We start from the raw sequence: 18,942 nt of genomic DNA, 5'->3' as shown, positions 1-18,942 counted from the left end.
CTGCTCAAAATCCTCCGATGGCTCTCCATGTAACTCAGAGCCAAAGCAGGGTCTTGACAATGACCTGGAAGGCCCTCCGGCCGCCTTTCTGATGTCACCCCCTGTCACTGCCTCCTCACTCCTCAAGTTCACTAGGCACGTGCTGCTGCCTCTAACAGGGCTCTCTTCCTCCAGTTATTCCCCTGCCCTCCCCGCTTCCTCCCTCCTAGAGAGGTCTCCTTGAGTGCCCGTGTGAACAGCGGCCATCCCTTCCTCCTCGCCCCATCGGTACCTGTCACTGGTGTACCACTCTGTGTTCACTGCCTGTGTCCCCAACGAGAACGCGAGCTCCTTGAAGGCAGGGACTCTGTCTTTGTTCTCTGCTGTATCCGAAGTCCAGAACAACGCCTTAATCCTGGTAATAATCAACAAAGAGTTGTTGAAGGGAACAAAAAAATTGGAATCAGAGAATCTAATGAATCTGTTCTTTAAAAATTTTTTTTAACATTTATTTATTTTTTGAGAGAGCGAGAGAGAGAAAATGAGTGGGGGAGGGGCAGAGAGAGAGGGAGACACAGAATCTGAAGCAGGCTCCAGGCTCCGAGCTGTCAGCATCGAGCCTGACGCGGGGATCGAGCCCACGAACCACGAGATCATGACCTGAGCCGAAGTCGGACGCTTAACCGACCGAGCCACCCAGGCGCCCCCTAACACATCTGTTCTTAACAAAGACACTGCACTGAATCTGTAAAGAAGCTGCTCTAGCTAAGTGCTGGAGGGAGCCAAGAAGTTTACGTATGTGAGCTGGTCTCATCTCCAGTCCTACCCTGGTTCACCTCACAGGCAGAGCCCCACCCAAGCCCTGAGCCAGTGCACGCCTGGGAAGGAAGACTTGAAGAAAGCTCACCGTCACATGCAAGTGGCATCTAGAAGAGTCTTGATGCCGAGGCCTGGTGTCTCATGTGCCCGGCAAAAGGCTCAAAGACAGGTGTCCCTCCTCCCTGCAAGTGGCTGCCTGTCCCCTCCTCCACCCTCTGTGGCCTCTTCCATTTGATCTAGTTTCCCTTACCTAATGAGTACTCACAGGGAACCTACTCTTTGCCAGCTCTAGGAACACCGCAGTGAGCAGGAAGCACATCCTCATGATACCCACAAGACAACCTATTTCTTTTCACCACTGGCATTCAGGGTGGAGTTGCTCAGCATCTTATGGGGCTGTCCAATGCATTATAGGACATCTAACATCATCAGCCACTCAAAATCCAGTCGCTGTGGATAACCAAACTCCCCTTGTCCATTTTCAGTTGTTTGCTGGGATGGCAGAGTCATCCCTGATGGACAACCTGGGGACAGGTTGCCCAGCATGGGCCAGAGCCCTGCTTGCCGTGCTCTGTTACAGGTATTCACTGGTCTGTCTCTCCACCTTGACACTGAGCTCCACCAGGGATGGTTCCATGACTTGATGGCCTCTGTGTACCCACACCAGCACATGTATGTGACACAAAGGAGACCTGAACATGTCCTGCCTGCCTGGTGGGGCTTCATTCCAAATCCTACTCTCCCCAGGGCCAGCTCTTGATCCCCACCTTCCTCCAAAGCAAACCCTACAGCACACCCCCAACCATCTCGCCATCATGTGGCGTTTACCCAATGCTCACCAAATTCATAGTTGAATGAGTGAGTCCTCTGGAGAAGTTCATGATATATAGAGAGAGGACAACCTATTAATACTCCCAGGATGGTGTGTAGGGTGCTATAACAGAGAAACATGATGGGATATTTAGGGGCAGAAAGGAGATCCCCCCCCTTGGCCCCCTCCCCAACACTGTGAATAGAAAACCTCAAGGTTATAAATTACACCTCATTGTGTTTTGGAATGATAGAGTACTAAGAATAACTTTTCGAATAATTCTTTCAAAACTATCTCAGAGATCAATCACTGCTCTCTAGCACTCTACCAGTAAGCAATCTGATTCCTGAAGCTCACATATACCCCGAATGGATTTGTGTGCCTCCAGACACGGGAAATGTGAGCTGGGGCAGCTGGGCACCAAAGATGAAAAGTCAATTTCACATCACAGTGAGAAAATCATTTTCCCAGACATTACACAAGTCAACAAACAACAATATTCAAGCCTCTGGCACCGGCCTTGTCCAAGGAAATAACTCTTAAATTTAAGGAGAGACACAGCCCGACGAGATTGGGGTGAAGTCACCTGTCTAGAAATTGACAAGACTGGTGACAAAATGTCGAAGCCAAGTTCTCCAGCTTTGCGAGGTTAACAGAAAATGTCTGTATAGATTGCAAACTGCAAGCCGTTGGAAGCTGTAACTTCTCCAAAATGAATAAAAATCCTGTCAATTATGAACGAGTGAGCTTGACTTCCATCATAAAAACTGTCAGATGAAAATGAGAAACTTCTTTACAAGCCCAGCATTAAATACGACTTGTCAAATCGGTCGTGTCCTGAGCTTGCCGGGGGCCATGAACTCGCGGCCCCCCGCAGTCGGCCGGGCTCATGCCCCACCACAAGGGCCACGGGATGGGAATGTGGAAACCCATAAAAACTTAAGGGAGCTGCAGGAGGGCGGGTTTGATGATCTGCCTTCCTTGCAGATCTCTCCTGATGAGAGACCCTTCCTTCCAGTCCCCCTGTCTCAGCCCACATGCCTCTCTTGGGGCTGATTACACAGCTCGGCGGGTGGGAGGCATGCAGCCAGCCTAGCCAGACCCTGGGTAAACCCCATCCCCCCACCTCCAGCAACAGCGGCTGCCTTAGTGTTCGTCACGTGACTCAGATCTGCCCAGCGAAGACCATCCTGAGACTTGGGCTGGAACGACTGGGAAAGGTCTCTCTCATCTCAGGGACTGCTAAACTGAGAGAATGTAATTTGCAGTTTCTCGAAGCCAGTGAAGGGTAGAAGCTGTGTGGGAATAAAGACAGCACAGAACGGGGCAGAACCGAGTGACAGAGCAGGAGGGACTGAGTGCACATTCAGAATTCCCTGCGCCAGCCGTAACTGGTCAGACCCTCCCTTGGTTATTGCCACAAGTCAGGAGATACTCCCTTTTCTTTTTTTATTTTTTTTAAGTTTAAAAAAAAATTTTTTTTAATGTTTATTTATTTTTGACAGAGAGAGAGAGAGAGAGAGACAGAAGGGGAAGGGCGGAGAGAGAGAGGAAGACACAGAATCTGAAGCAGGCTCTAGGCTCCGAGCTGTCAGCCGTACCCACCTCACGCGGGGCTTGAACTCATGAACTGTGATATCGTGACCTGAGCCGAAATCAAGAGTCATACGCTTAACGGATTGAGCCGCCCAGGTGCCCCTATTCTCCCTTTTTTCTTAAGCCTGTTTGATTAGCATCCGGGCCAATGTGATTGCTGAGTTCCCTGGTCCCAAACAGCACTTCTCCCCGAGCCACAGCCATTGACTCAAATCTTTAGGTTTGTCCTCCACCCGCCCAGGAACAGGCCTGTTCCCACTCAGACTCACAGAGCAGTTAGGGAACAGTAACTCAAAAGCTCGGATGACTTTACATGTTGCTGATCCCTCTGTGTGGGCCCTAGTGTCAATGCCTGTGACTCTGCCCTGTTCACATAAACCAGCTCCTGCCTGGTCCTGTCTCAGTCCCCTGTGCTTGAATGTTTGCCTTCAAGAAATTTCTACTCAGACACACCTCAATCTTTGTTGATTGTGAATTGCCTAGAATAGTGTCTGGGATGTCACTGAGGTCCATCAGATGTTTGATAAAGATCACAATGACCTCATTGATTATTTATAGCAGATGATGTTGGTGTCCTGCCCAGGTCTCCACTAGTGCATATTCCCTGGAGACGCCTGTGAGTTACAGGCTGGGAAACGGCTCCTAGACAACGGCTGACCAAAGCCACCTTCTCTTTGGGTAAGACAACTGCTGGTGCAACTCACACTCCTGACCTCCGGGTGGGGTCAGGCTGAGGCTCGCTTCCCCCCAAAACCTAGATTTCTTTGTCTTTGTCTTTTTTCCCCAGATTTACTGACATGTAATTGACATGCAACATTGTATACATTTAAGGCTTACAAAGTATCGCCCAATGCACTCATATGCTGCAAAGCCATTACCACCATAGGGTCAGCTAAGCCCCCACCGTGTCACCTAAGTACCATTTCTTTTTTGTGATGAGAACATTTAAGATTTACCCACTTAGCAACCCTCAAGTGTATAAGCCAGTACTGTGAACCACAGTCACCCACTCTACATGAGATCCCCACGACGTTCTCATCTTATAGCTACAAGTTCCTCCTCCTGGATCAACATCTCCCCATTTCCCCCACCCCCAGCCCCACCACTCTACAATTTCAATGAGGTTATGAAGCTTCTCTCTCCCTCTCCCTCTCTCTCTCTCTTTCTTTTTGCCTACCTTCCTTTCTTGATCCGACCTCCTTCCCTCACTCCCTCACATGTCTACCAACACTCAGGCCACGTGCATGAGGACTTCCCAGACTCGACGTCTAGGGAACCTGGCCCAAAACACTGCTCAAACAATGCCTGTCAACACTGCGATCACACAGAGCAAGGAAAGGCCGCATCACATGACACTAGAGAGCTGTCATTTCATGGAGATACTGGAGTAAGGACAGGATTTCACAGCCAGAGGTGAGGAGAAGGTGAGACACGCAGAAGAATCCATGTGCCAAAAGGCCCACGGGGAGGACTGCGCAGCAGGCAGGCAACAGACAAGATGCGGGGGAGAATGAAGAGGAAAGTAGTTAATACACACCTCATCTGTTTTCACTTGCAGTCTGTGCCTCTCCATAATGTCATGGCCGGTCATAAATGGCAAGCTCATCGCCGGGACCCAGAAGATTCAGCGGGAGGAACGTGTGAATGTAGGGGAGGGAGAAGGACAGAGTTTTCCCCTCAGTAGAAGGAGGGAGGTAAATAATTAGCCCAATGTATGTGGATTCGGTGGAATATTCCCTGGGAGAAGGAAGTTCAGAGGCCAACAGGGGAATTGAGGAGTAAGAGCCTAGGATAGGGTTAGGGCAGTGGGGCAGGGGTGCAGTAAGTAGCAGACTGATTCAAAAGGATGAGGCCTGGGGCGCCTGGGTGGCTCAGTCGGTTAAGCATCCGACTTTGGCTCAGGTCATGATCTCACGGTTCGTGGCTTGGAGCACCACGTCAGGCTCTGTGCTGGAACCTGCTTCCGGTTCTGTGTCTTCCTCTCTCTCTCTCTGCCCCTCCCCCTTCACTCTCTGTCTCTCAAAAATGAATAAAGGTTAAAAAAAAAATTTTTTTAAAGGGAAGAGGCCTGCACATGTTTGAGATAATTGTGAGTAATCTTGTTTATTGCTCAAGACAATATTGTTGGGCTTATGTTGCCCAGAAGCTGAGAGAAGTGGCAGGCCTACAGTCAACAAATATGTCAGGGTAGGCCCAAGACTTCGCCAATCAACCCCTAAAGCTTATTTTCCCCCCTTGTTAATTAGTCCGAAAGGAACATTCCTGGGAAGATAAAAAAAAAAATTTATTCATCTATGTAAGGAAGGGTGGGTGCGGAGGGCTAAGCTGTATAATTCTGGGAAGGAGCACAGAGACGAGATCCAGTTGGGCAGTCAGTCACGGAATTATGTATTCACGAATGGCTACGATGAGAACCCCATTCCACTCCCGGGACCTGCAACCTCCACGTGGCCTTAATAAGTATAACCCGATGATGGGGCACCTGGGTGGCTCAGTCTGTCAAGCACCCAACTTGTGATTTTGGCTCAGGTCACGATCCAACGATTCGTGAGACAGATAGAGCCCTGCGTCGTGTTCTACGCTGACAGTGGGGAACCTGCTTGGGATTTTCTCTCCCTGTCTCTCTGTCCCTCCCCTGTTCATTCTCTCTCTCTCTCTCTCTTTCATCTCAAATAAATAAAAGGAAAAAAAAATTAAGTATAGCCAGATGTTCTATTGAAGCCAACTATCCAATGAGCAAAAGTCAGTTGACATGAGAGCAGACAGGGAAGCATATGGCTCTCGGAGGAACAATGTGCTAGCAAAGTCCCAAGTAATTCTGCATTGTATGTGGTATCTTTTCGCCGCCCATGGCAGTAAAGGGGAGCTTCAATAAACACTCATTTCATGGAGCTTCATTGACCTTGCAATACGCATTGAACCTTGTTCAGCTTCGGGTTCCTTATCTGTAAAATGGGACTGATGACAGGCACGGCGCACGGCTTCATGGGATTATGTTAAATGAGGCAATTTACATGAGTTTCCTTTGCAGACTCCCAGGCAGCATGCAAACATCTTCACCTCCTCTGAAAGCAACAAGCCCAGAATATCAGCATGTTAATTATTTTTTATCGGTTGAAAATGAAAGGAAGGTCAAAACAGTTGCTTAAGTACACTGCCAAGAACACTAGAGAGAGTAAAATTAAAAACAAACAAACAAACAAACATTTGGCATGAGAAAAAGCATTAACCTATGGCAATCTCTTTTTATTGTCTGCTTTCCACGCTCCATTCCAAGCTTGGGGTGCTTAGTTTTCCAAGGAAGCAGATGGATGTTGGTGAATATGTGACCTGCCCACAACAATTACACAGCTTTATGGTGCTTTAAATCATCCCAAAGATAAAAATCAAAAACAAAGTTTTGGAGCTTGTCAAAACTAGTCTAATTAAAGCGGCAAATGTGCTAGCTGGCAAATGTGTCTCTGCAATGAGATAACTCGGGCGCTGCTGGCTGCAAGGCATGCTGGGATCTTGTTGACATGGGTCGGATTAAGGGTAGAGTTTCCAGGGGTCCAAAATGTAGTGCTCGGGGGGCCAGAGTGGGCCTGACCGCGAGGCTCGAGAACGTCCAGGCTCGTGGAGGCTGCAGGCGGGAGACAATGAGCCGTTGGCTTGGGTGGAAGACTGCAGCCAGTGGTCGGGGGCATCGGTTACCGTCTGCGGAGCTGAGAATACAGACCGGAGCCAAACAGCTTTCTTGGTAGGCAAGAAATTAATGGGCCAAGGGGCGTGGGGGTGGGGTGGGGGGAGACAGAGCAGAGCATTCTGACGCAGTAATAACCTACCTACTCGGTGATTCTCTGCTCTGTGCCAGTGTGCCGGGCCCCCTCTCATTGTCTGACACTATTGAACACAAATAGTTTTTCCAGGACCCTTTGTACGTACACCCACCCCTGCCCTCACCTCTTACCTCCTGGAATCACATTTATGGAATAATCACCACATGCCAGGCATCTTGCTAAGGATCTTACATAAATTAGCTCATGAGCCACATGAGTCCTCGGTGGCTCCCGGAAGCCACGTTTTACCACCTGGCCTGACCTTCCTGGCAACAGTATCGAAGTGAATACTTTATCAAAACAGGCTAATGATAATGCTGGTCCCCGGGAATTTGGATCTGAGTCTGCTCTTTTTGTTCTGTGCTCTCTGGTCTCATGAACAGAGGAGATAAAAACTCGGGAGTTGTTTGTGGCCTAAGAAGCAGAAAAATCGGTTTGCAGTGAGAATCATTCAGCAGACGTGCAGAGAGAAGCAGACGTTTAGACTTGCACGGTTCCACAAAGCCCGGTTTGGGCTCCTACCAGAGGCCCGGCTTTATCCCTCCTTTGGGACCCATTACATATCCCTGAAAGTTCGTAACAGACATTCCTACTTGGTTAAACCAGTTGAAGTCAGTCTCTTTTCTCGCAACCAGGAATCCTAATTCATGCATCGCCCACGTAAGCGGGGATTCAAAACAGTCTCTCACACGGAAGGAAGCCTGGGTTCGTATCTACCACACGTAATGTCTTACACTCCCTTCCCTGACGCTCTCCCTGCAAACCCTGTTGTTACATCTCAAGCCAAACGAAATGACTACACGTTATTTGAACCCTCTCAACATCCACCTGCCATTGCAAACACTGATCCCTCTGCCTCAAAGTCCCTTCCTTCGTGAACACGTACACTTGTATTCATCACGGAAGACTCAAAAGCATTGCCAAGGCTCCAACATGGGTCTTGTGTCTCCACTCGGGTCCCCGGGCCAGCACCCCTGGCTTTTCCATTATGCAGGCTGCCTCCAGGTTATGAGTCCCCCTTCTGTGCACACTGTATTCTGACTGTCCACCTGTAAGTGCCCCCCACCACACTCAGCAGCAGGAACCACGTCTCCAATCTCAACATCTCTACTCTCTGGCAGAGAGCCTCGCACTGAGCAGGAACACAAAGTTTTTTGTGTAAATAAACCATTCAAATCAATGTGTTTTGTTTTACACCTCTCTTCCGGTACCAGGAAAGACGGTTGGAGCCTGTCACCGCGGGGGACAACCTGACTGGAAATCAGAAGATGCAAACTGGGTTTATTTGGATAAATCTCATACCTTTGTGGGATAACGGGATCGGGAACAATGCCGGAGAGTGGCTGGAAGCGTGGTCTTTGCTGCTGGGTAAACTCCCTCCTCCTACCTGGTCTGCCTGGATCTCTCCGCACAGCAGCCAGAGCGATCTTTCTGGAAAATACAAATCAGATTATGGCACCATTTAGCTTTAAACCCTTTGATGGCTTTCCATTGCTTACAGAACACAACCCAAACATCTTAGCAAAATGTGGCCCCAGGGCACCTATCCCCTCGCTCACTCTGTTCTCAAAATAGCTACTTTCCTTCCACCCCAAGTGGCTAAATATGTACCTGCCTTGGGGCCATGGCCTTGTTTTCCCCCTCGACCCACATTTTCAAACGGCCAAATCTCATCTCAAATATCACGTCTTCAAAAACCGCACCCCAGGCGCCTGGGTGGCGCAGTCGGTTAAGCGTCCGACTTCAGCCAGGTCACGATCTCGCCGTCCGTGAGTTCGAGCCCCGCGTCGGGCTCTGGGCTGATGGCTTGGAGCCTGGAGCCTGTTTCCGATTCTGTGTCTCCCTCTCTCTCTGCCCCTCCCCCGTTCATGCTCTGTCTCTCTCTGTCCCAAAAATGAATAAACGTTGAAAAAAAAATTAAAAAAAAAAAAAAAAACCGCACCCTGTTGTCTCAGCAGATGATAGCCAGCCGCCTTCCCCACCACTTTCTACATCACCCCCTCTTCCACTGGCTTCACACCTGTCACCACCATAGCCATCATCAACATTTGTTGGCTTGGACCTCTACTCTCTCTCTCCTTTATACAATGTAAACCTGTGGCTGGCAGAGAGGACCTCTGCCTTGTTCACTGCTGTACTCTAGGACCCAGGAGAATGTCTGCCGTATGTCGTAGACCCTCAAAACATGCACGTGGAATGACTGAATTAGGTAGGAATTCAAGTGTGGGCTGTCCTTTACTATTTGGATGACCTTGGAGGGGGCGGGGAATCACACATTTTCTCGAGTCTCAGTTTTCTCGTCAATAAAAATTAAGAACCTTAGTAAAAACAATGCCGTCTAACTTCAAAATGGCCTGGTTCCACGATGGTGGGCCTTTGACGGCTTTTAGAATGAGGGAACTTGCCCTGGGAGAACCTTTTAATGACACTTCCTTAAGGCAAACACTAAAATTACACATGTCTGATGTCAAGGATGGTCAGCACAAACCAAACCGAGCACAGTTCCTCTGAGCAGAGATGACACCCAATCGTTGACTTTATAACCATCTCAGGGGCTTTCAAGAGCATTCATCCTGTCCATTTTACAGCCTGGAGATTGCATCATAAAATTCATGTATCCATAAGATCTTCCCTTGCATTTATCTCTGTCCTGCAACCTGTGTAGAGAGGGGCTGTCTGGGTTTATCTAACATGTAGCGATGGCCTCGGCTCTTGGCCCCACAGCCCTGGCTCAGCAGCTCTCGGAAGCAGAGAGGGTAAAAGTGCAAGCCCACCTGAGAACACCGTTTATCCTCTGCCCTCCTTTCCAGGCAGGCAATTACACTCTCAAAGAAAATGGTTGTCACAGCCACAATTCTCCCAGCATTTAGCAGAGGCAATATTTAAAAAGATTAATGGACCGCAGCTAAGACCGCTTCTCCTCTTACTGTATGTATTTCTTCATGCAATTTACTCGACCTCTTTCCCTCCGGTTTAGCTAATTCTATGTTACAAATTATTTTTTCCTATAATATTTTGAAATGATCTCCCCGCTGCCTTCGTGACCATACCAGTACTATTGAGACGTCTAATGCCGAGGTGATTTTTATTCCTGAGCGATCTGTCTTCTCTCTCTACAAACTTTTCAAGGAGGAGAGCCTGGTGCTTAAGAACTGAGACTCCAGAGCAAGAGACTTCGGGCTTCAAGAACCCACTCCTCCACGTCCCGACTCTGAGATCTTGGGCAAGTTGCTTAAACTCTCTGTACATCCATTTCCTCATGTACAAATAGGGATGATGAGAGTCCCCACATCTTAGATTTGTGAGAAGGGCGAAGGAAGCTCATCCATGTGAAGGCTCAGAACAGTGCCCACCAGATAAGAGTCCTGGATAAATGTTATCTGCTTGGATAGCTGTAGTCTCCCTTTTTTCTTTGATAGAATTAAATTTTTCTCTAACATTTAAAGGTGTCTGTTTGTCCTTTTCCACCCTGTCTCCACTCTGTGAAGATCTTCAGTCAAGATCAATGTCATTAATTCTGGAAGACCCGAAGTCATTAGTTCTTCCACTAATGTCTCCTCTCCAATCACTTTTGCCTGTCCCTCGGGGACTTCTAGTAGAAGATCGTTGAATTTTCCTCAGCTCTTTATTCCCTCCTGATAAATGCCTTCTGGGAGGGCTCCTCCAGCTGGTTTCCAGCTATTTCATTCTGGACTCTGTGCAGGCTATCGTGCAGCCCATCGTTGTGTTCTTTATTTTAAAACATTTTCGTCACCATGCATTTCAACTTGATTCTGTTTTATTAACTTCTTGCTCCTCCTTCCTTTTACCAATATCCTCTCTTATCTCTGTGGGGAAAATTATTACCCTTATTTTGAATTTATGACCTGTCTAGACCATTAATTTTTATTCTTAGAGTAGAGCTGAATCTCATATTCTTGCCTTTCTTTTATAGTGACTGTGTCCCTCAGGTGCACGGTTAGTTCTCCCTATGACATTATTTCCCCCGGGAGAGTATCAGATGTGAGTTCATGCTGCTCAGAGTAAGGATGTGTTAGGTTAGGTAACACCACCTGCTGTTAACAGGGAACTACATGATTTCAGTGTGGTTACAGAATTTTATTCCTCACCACCATTTGTTTCGTCCTATTGTTGTGTCTCCTAGTGACGGAATCCCTCTCCTTGGAGACTAAGATTTCCAGACCATCCAGTATTTTAGAAATGGAAAGCAAAAAGTCTGCAGTAGCTTATTAAAGAGATACCACCCTCAAGTTCACGGCCTAGTTTCTGGATCTGTGTATTCTGGCTATGGAAAAGACAGGATCATATAATTATCTCTGTTTCAAAAAATATATATTTCATCCTATAATAGAGAACCCCAACTTTTCAAAATGTTGTCTCCTAACTAAATACATCTTCAGTAAGCTGTTCCACATTTCAATGAGATTGGACACTTGTGACTGATGAAGGATACAGTGATGCCTCATCATTCCATGGGCACGAGCTCATTGTTGCACTGGCTTTGGTGTGAAATGTGTTCCTTGATCAAAAATAGTGCTGTGCAGAATGGCATGATGGAGGGTAAGGCAAACCTATATTTAGAATATGTGTCTATCCTAATAAGGAGAGATCTGTGTCCCCTTCATGGCAGAAGAGGTCCAATGTTATCTGCATACCGCTGGTGGCTGGCTGGTCCCCCAGGGAATGGTGTGATGCCAGGAGTTTACCATCACTCTCCACATTTGGAAAATCAGGCACTTAAGCAGTAGTGTTAGCTCGGTCAGTCTCGGTAATACCGGGCCCACACTTCTGAGCCCACAGATGGAGGGAAGGAAGATAATGTAGTGGGAGTTGATGTTAAGGGAATCTGAGCCATCTGCTCAAGAAACTTATTGGCCCCTTGCAAACTTGCCCAAGCTCAGTCTCTCACATAACAATTCCGCTGGATGAGAGACTGCTGCTGGGCATTCCCGACCTACGGCTAGGTGGCTTGGAAACACTCAATTTATAATAGAAATCTCGCCCCACTCACTCCCCTGATTACCTCAGGATTACACATGCTGTGCCTGCCAAGGCCCAGGAGCAAAGCATAATACTTATTTGTGAAGAGGGGGCGCATCTGCTCCAAAGTCTTAGAAGTCTGTTCTATGTCCTCTGCTGATGCTGTCCAGAGGCTTCATACAGTCTCTCTACTTCCACAGACACTTTGGGTACCACTGGGTCTGCTGGATCATGAGATCCAAGTGGTAGAGACACTTGTGCTGCAGTCTGCACTCACTGCAGAGCCTTCTCCTGCTCTGGTGCCCAACTCAACAGGCAGCGTTCAGACGACTGTGGACAGGTGTTGTAGTAACACACATGAATGTGTTAGAAAAGTCTAAAGGACCTACTGTGAATTGTTCTGCATCCTGCTTTTCTCCTGGTATGTAGTATGAGATCCAGAAACATGTCTTTCACCTTGGAGGGGCTATCTCAACATTCTCAAGACCGATAAACACTCAGAAAATTCTCTGAGGTGAGAGGACTTTGATTTTTACGGGCTTTACCTTCTACCTTTTCATTTACTCATACCTCCCTACATCAAAGTCGCTACTTCTAGCCAAACAGCTTCAGTCATCACAATGCCATCAACGCGGCAAACCAGCATTGTGTCGTGTGGAATGTCAAGATCATCAAAAGCTCTGTGTATCGTTTTACGGCAAAGTTCAAGAGAGCTGACGTAGCCCTGTGGCAAACCCGTGATGGAGTGCCGTTGGCCCTGACAGGGAAAGGCAAGCGGCTTCTCGTAGTCCTTGCAGATAGAGATGAGAAAAAGGCATCAGCCAGGTCAGCGGCTGTGTACCAAGTGCAAGAGACCCTGCTGACTTTCCTCCAGTATAGACACGACATCTGCACGAGCAACCGCCATTAGAACCCAATCTGCCCAAGCTTATGCTAGTTCAGTCATTCTCCAATAACCATCTGACTCTGGTAGAGGTCACCCTGGCGAGTTAAATGAGGCAGTGACAGATCTCGTCACCTGTGTGCCTTTCAAGACTTTGATGGCGATATTAAGCTCTGAAACTCCCCCCATGGATGGAGTCTGTATCTAGTTTATAATCTTGGTAAGTAGGGACCTCATCCAAGGGATCACAACTCAAGTTAGGGTATTGACTATTAGATATAGGGTTGTTCTTTTCTTTTATGCAGATCCTGCAGTCCTCCCCTATCCTATGCATCTCTTTCATTCCGAGATTCCTAGGAACACTACGATCAGGTGACCACAGCCAAAGGCACCTGCAGGCCACAGCTCCCTGATCACCAACATACCCCTGCAGCCCTTTCTGGTGAATACGCCCGTCTTGTCTTTGACAATGAAGCGCTGCCACTTGCCCTCCGCTCCACCCGGTTCCTGTCATCCCTAATGAAATCAAAGAGCCCATCTCGACAGGTGTTCCCTCTTGCCACACCTGGCCTACTAAGAAGAGAAATCAGAGCTCTGCGAGGATGCAGACGCTTCCCTCACTAGCACGCTTCTCAACACCTTACTTAAGAGTGTCTTGGTGCCACAACTGTTGTACAACGTAGCTGGAGGTGAGTGTGCCCGTCATACGTGGCACCTCTACTCCAACACCTCTTTCTCTCTGATCTTTCAGATCATCTCCTCCGCATCATGCCAGGGAAATGCTTCCATGCCAACCTCATTAAATATAGTCCACGAGTAAATCTAAGTTCCACTCACTCCGCCAGCTGTCAGAACCGTCTCCAGCTCCATGAGGTAATCCGTTAAATCCTCAGCCTTAGCAAGTGCACCATGTCAATGAATTCAGCCTGATACGGCGTCATAATCTGTTTTCCTTGGTCTCACATCCTGAGAATCCACTCCCACGCATGTCAGTCAGATTTCTAATATATATTAGCAATATCTTAGAATTCGCTTTGTGGGTAAGTTATTTCATCCTGCCCCACAGTGTTCACTTGTCCATGGAGCACAATTTAACCTTATTTTGTGTCTAGCAGCAACAGGAATGGCTGTTTTGGGTTTTGGAGAAGTGGCATCTGCCCCAGGGGAGGCCATCACAGAATTTTCAAGCAAAGAATGCTAATCTCTTCAGACACCGGAGATCAAGCGACTTCTAATGGCAAGGATAAATCAGGTTCACTTGGATTTCAGTACGTCCCTTTTCCAAATCCAGGATCCTATTCTTTCCCAATCAACCTTCACATGATGTCCTGGTGGAGTCGAGGAAATATTGGGGAAGAAATGTCAAAGTGGAATGATGGGGTGGGTGCCTGGGTGGCTCAGTCAGTTGAGCGTCCTGCTTCGGCTCAGGTCATGATCTCACGGGTTGTGAGTTCAAGCCCCACAGGCAGGCTCTCTGCCATCATCACAGAGCCCACTTCGGATCTTTTATCCGCCCCCCTGCCCCTATCCCCCCACAAAAAAAATAAATAAACATTTAAGAAAAATTTAAAGTAGAATGATGGGGGTAGAGGTTGAAGAAAACCAACTATTGCTTAAATCCAATCCAAACCCAAGGCAAGAACTCTGAATGGTCACTTGGGGTGGATGCCACCCCTAGGGCCATCAAAAATGGACAAAGCGTGAACGGAGGGTGTTATCCCATGCTGCAGTACGCTTCACATTTGGTTCACTTCCCGGCTTCACATCTTTTCTTGCTTTAGGACCTCAGGCAGGTTGTTTAACCTCTGGGTCTCTATTTACTCAGAAGTAAAATGGAGAAAATAATAGCATCTGCCTCGCAGGATTGTGGCAATTGAATCCATTTACACACACAGGACACTAAATCTGTTGGCTAAATTGCACAAGCATGGCTTATCCACCTGTAGCCATATTGTGGTGTGAGTGAGAGAAACCGTTCCCATCAAACAAGGGTGAGTATTTTCTTTCTTTTTTTTTTTTTTTTTTAATTTTTTTTTTTCAACGTTTATTTATTTTTGGGACAGAGAGAGACAGAGCATGAACGGGGGAGGGGCAGAGAGAGAGGGAGACACAGAATCGGAAACAGGCTCCAGGCTCTGAGCCATCAGCCCAGAGCCCGACGCGGGGCTCGAACTCACGGACCGCGAGATCGTGACCTGGCTGAAGTCGGACGCCTAACCGACTGCGCCACCCAGGCGCCCCCTTTTTTTAATTTTTTTAACGTTTATTTATTTTTGAGACAGAGAGAGACAGAACATGAACGGGGGAGGGGCAGAGAGAGAGGGAGACACAGAATCGGAAGCGGGCTCCAGACTCTGAGCCGTCAGCCCAGAGCCCGACGCGGGGCTCGAACTCACGGACCGCGAGATCGTGACCTGAGCCGAAGTCGGAGGCTCAACCGACTGAGCCACCCAGGCGCCCCAAGGGTGAGTATTTTCAAGAGCAACTGTGGGAAAGGATGTATCCGTTGAGCCCAACTTCTACGAAATGAAGAAACAGAATCCAAGAGATTTAGCGGCAATGCATAAAGGATTCAGGTCTGGGTGGCCACTTAGATTCATCCCCTTTCTCCATGTATCATTTATGCGGTAGTTAGAAGAGTCAGAATAGCCAAATCCCAGAAGCTCATGAGAAACAGAGGCAACATTGGAACTCTGTGTCTACTCTTTATGAACAGTCTCATGGTCAAAACCCTCAGAAAATATTGATCTCCCCAAGTTTGAGTTTAAATTTTACTGCCTTGCCTACAAAAGCAAGTGACCGGGCTTGTGAATAAAGCAGGCCACCTGCCCCACATCCATGCTTTCATGGTGTTTCCTATGCAACCTTAGACCTGGTAATGCTCAGAAAATAGTAACAGCTTTGTTGTTGCACGGACTGTGCAAAGAAAGCCCATGGTCAAAGGAATGGAGATATATGAGGATTTGGGGAGATTGTGTGAGGACTTTATTCAAAGCTGGTGCTGGGTAGTGGTGACAAGAGCATCCAGGCCAGAACAGAGAATGCCTCTAGGAGCAGAGGGCACCAGAACTGCCCGGACACTGGAGCAAAGCCACCCGTGGAGCTGACTGGTAACACGTGGACAGAGCTGAAGTCTCATGTGCATACATGGACCCTTTTACCTCTTCCAGACTTGGACTTAAAGAGTCCTGTCGGTCATGAGACTGACAGGCTCAAATGCCCATTCTTCTGCTTTCTAATTTTGTGGCCAAGTAATAGAACGGTGCCATGGCTCTGTTTCTTCATCATAGAGTAGGGTACGCTGTGAACATCATAAATCAAGCACCTGCCGTAAGCCAGTTGCTGTTCAAGATGAGCCCCGCAGGGCCCCCAACCTCCAGAAGTTCACAGAGGCCCAGAGCAGCAGACATACAATTACAATAAGGTGACTGAACTGCGGGAGAGGTAGACGTGGCCGCTTCATAAGTGTGGGGGTCACGGATGGCTTCTTCGTAATCCTGCATTGCAATCTCTTTTTCACATTGATCTCTCAGCCTGAAATCAATTGCTAACTCAAGCTTTCAATAATCACAGCACAATGCTATTAGAGCAGCTATTTTAGGGAAACATGATCAACCCACTATCTCGCCCACATGCCCTTTCTTTTGTGCTTCACACAGAGGACTCTGGCCAGCAGGCAAAGGACTGGGTTCCCTTCCCTCTGCATCCCAAGGGCATCCTTCTGACCTCAGCTTTGGTCATATACTGCACAACCAAAGTGGGCTGGAGCCTATGTCCAGGGAAAGTTAAGAGAGAACAGGGATCCGGCAGGACCAGACCAGGAGAAACTGGTCCAGCTGTGCGGATGGTCCCAAGGTAGAAGGGTCACTGATAAGGGCCATAGAGTGTTTGAGGGGTCTCGGTGAATGGAAAGTTGGTATGGCCTAGGACTGTGCTATGTCCAGACATACCAGGCCTTGGAAAGGATCAGAGACAGGCCAAGTCACAGCAAGGCAACCGGCTATGCACTGAAGGATCAGAGATGACTATAGGCCAGACCATAGGCCTGCTAGAAATTGCCAATCCAGAACTGGAGAAAATGCATGTTTTGCAAAGGCTCTGGAGCCATGATGTCAAAGTCTACAGGCCTAGTGGGGACACAAAGCATAGAGTAGTTACCTCTGCCTGTGGTAGGGGTGAGGAAGCATGGATTTGGGGGCAAGGCCTCCCATCTAGCAAAGACTTCCTCTGACCTCTTCACACCTATTTGGTGCAGTGATTCAGAGCACAGGCTTCACCACCAAGTGGCTGTGTATTTACACCCCAACATTTCCCCAAATATCCTTGATGAGGAGCCAGCCCTTCAGGACGTGACACCCATTAACATCCTATAGAACCAATGCTCCAAGGGAGAGCCTTGGAGAACATGGCTTTTTAGCATTTCCACACAATTTAGGTCCTGATAAACATGAACTTGCATTGATTACTACTGGACTTCAATTAATCAAGCATGGCTTAATTGAGGAGTACCCACTCAGAAGAGGAAGAAAACTATAAATGTAACAGAAGCTGTACATTAGCTTATTTCCCTTATGTTGTGCACATGATGATACCACTACATACAATGTTCTGCCCCAAACCCCCTTCCCAGCCCATGGTCTATCATCCTAAACCCTACTAGCCCGTAAAGTTCACCCCAAAGGACCTCTTCAAGTGGTGACATACTTGCCCCTGCCTTCACACTGCACCCTGAGCACCATTAGGTGTCTTCTACTCGTGCAGGGTAAAGCTCAAATTCCCTGTGGGGGCACATGGGCCCCTTATGACCCCGGCCTGTCCCCCCACCATGGGGGCTTTGTTCGGTCTGACCCAGGTACTTCATGGTCAGTTTTCTCAGATTTCCATATCCGGGTGCGTGAGGTCTCTGCCTCACCCACCTTGGCCTACCTTCTCCCCCTTCAAAGCTCAGCTGGGTGGTCAGCCCTCCATCGGTCCGCCACAGTGCCCAGTGTGCTCCAGCTGGCGCCCACACGATGCTCTCTCTGACCCACCTGGGACCTCTCGAGAGGAGCCCCATGAGCTCTCTCACAGGGGTGGACCTTCTCCTGCTCCTCCCCACGCTGGGGCACACCTGCACCTGCCGAGCCAGTGCACACGCTCAATAGGAAATCACTCAGAGGTGACGGGGTAAGATCTTGGACTTGCCATGGAAATGATCTGGATCCAGACCCTAGTTGTGTCACTTGCTCTCCGGGTAACCTCTGACCTATGACTAAGCTTCTCAGAGGCAGAGAGAGGTACCTATGCTAAGGCCCTTCGGAGATCATTGTAGAAACAGAATGATCCAGAAACGAGAGCCAAGAAGAGGACAACAGCAATGCCTAATTCATCTTTGTCTCCCTAACATAGCAAGTGCAGGGCCCCCGTAAATATTTGTTGAAAGAATTAATGAATAAATTAATTAATAGACAAACAAAAATGGATTCCACCAAGCCTGGAGGTTCTCTTTCAAAGGCAAGTTTTAAATGCTCCCTTGGTCTTGTACAGAGAGCTCCGCCCTGAAAAGCTCTAACTTTGTATCAATTTAACCTTCCCTTGGAGACAGGGTATCACAGCACAAGCCCAGAATCTGCTCTGACGTTTCTGTTGCAAATTTAGAGCCAACTGAGGCTTTCTCTGCCTCAGATGCAGGACTGTCAGGAACAAGCTCTAGTCTTAGGGTTTTAATAAAAGTGGAATCAAGCCAGACCACATCCTCCATGGCTTCCAACCTGGAAAGAGCCAAGAGGACCGAATCATCCGGGCTCTGAAGGCACACCTGGAGACAGGGGTAACAATACAGACCCAGGTTACACGAGCCCACCCCCTGAGACAGCCACTCTGGAATGTTCCACACAAACATGAGCTCGCTGCATTGAGACAACTAAAAGGGTGAATTTATTTGGCTAGACTACTGGGTGTGACACAAGATAAGCCAGGAGCCTAGACTTGAGGTTCTTGGGCTGGAACCCCAGCTTGGCTCCTAAGGGAGGAATCACCTAACCAATCTGGGCCTTAGTTCTCTCTTATCTGTAGAA

The 18,942-nt window shown here is 48.2% G+C and overlaps 1 protein-coding gene and 1 long non-coding RNA gene across 2 annotated transcripts in view; both read right to left on the bottom strand.

Moving 5' to 3' along the window:
• Positions 1 to 1,725, bottom strand: part of LOC147571812 (uncharacterized) — a 312,308-nt gene extending 310,583 nt beyond the window's left edge. The window contains exons 1-2 of the long non-coding RNA XR_015246884.1: positions 1,638 to 1,725; positions 272 to 394 (exon numbers count right to left, since the gene is read on the bottom strand). This is a non-coding gene — a long non-coding RNA (uncharacterized LOC147571812). The remainder of the gene's footprint in view (positions 1 to 271; positions 395 to 1,637) is intronic.
• A 4,431-nt stretch (positions 1,726 to 6,156) lies between these two features.
• ZFAT (zinc finger and AT-hook domain containing) overlaps positions 6,157 to 18,942 on the bottom strand; it is a 350,311-nt gene continuing 337,525 nt past the window's right edge. Inside the window, exons 16-17 of the transcript XR_015246882.1 lie at positions 8,326 to 8,454; positions 6,157 to 6,270 (exon numbers count right to left, since the gene is read on the bottom strand). The gene's annotated coding sequence lies outside the window, so the exon portion shown is untranslated. The remainder of the gene's footprint in view (positions 6,271 to 8,325; positions 8,455 to 18,942) is intronic.

The sequence above is a fragment of the Puma concolor genome, chromosome F2 (assembly GCF_028749965.1).
Source record: "Puma concolor isolate L17-30 chromosome F2, mPumCon1.1.hap2, whole genome shotgun sequence".
In the NCBI taxonomy this organism is placed as follows: Eukaryota; Metazoa; Chordata; class Mammalia; order Carnivora; family Felidae; genus Puma; species Puma concolor.
The sequence above is the reverse complement of the archived record's forward strand: the minus strand, read 5'-3'. Positions and strand labels throughout refer to the sequence as shown.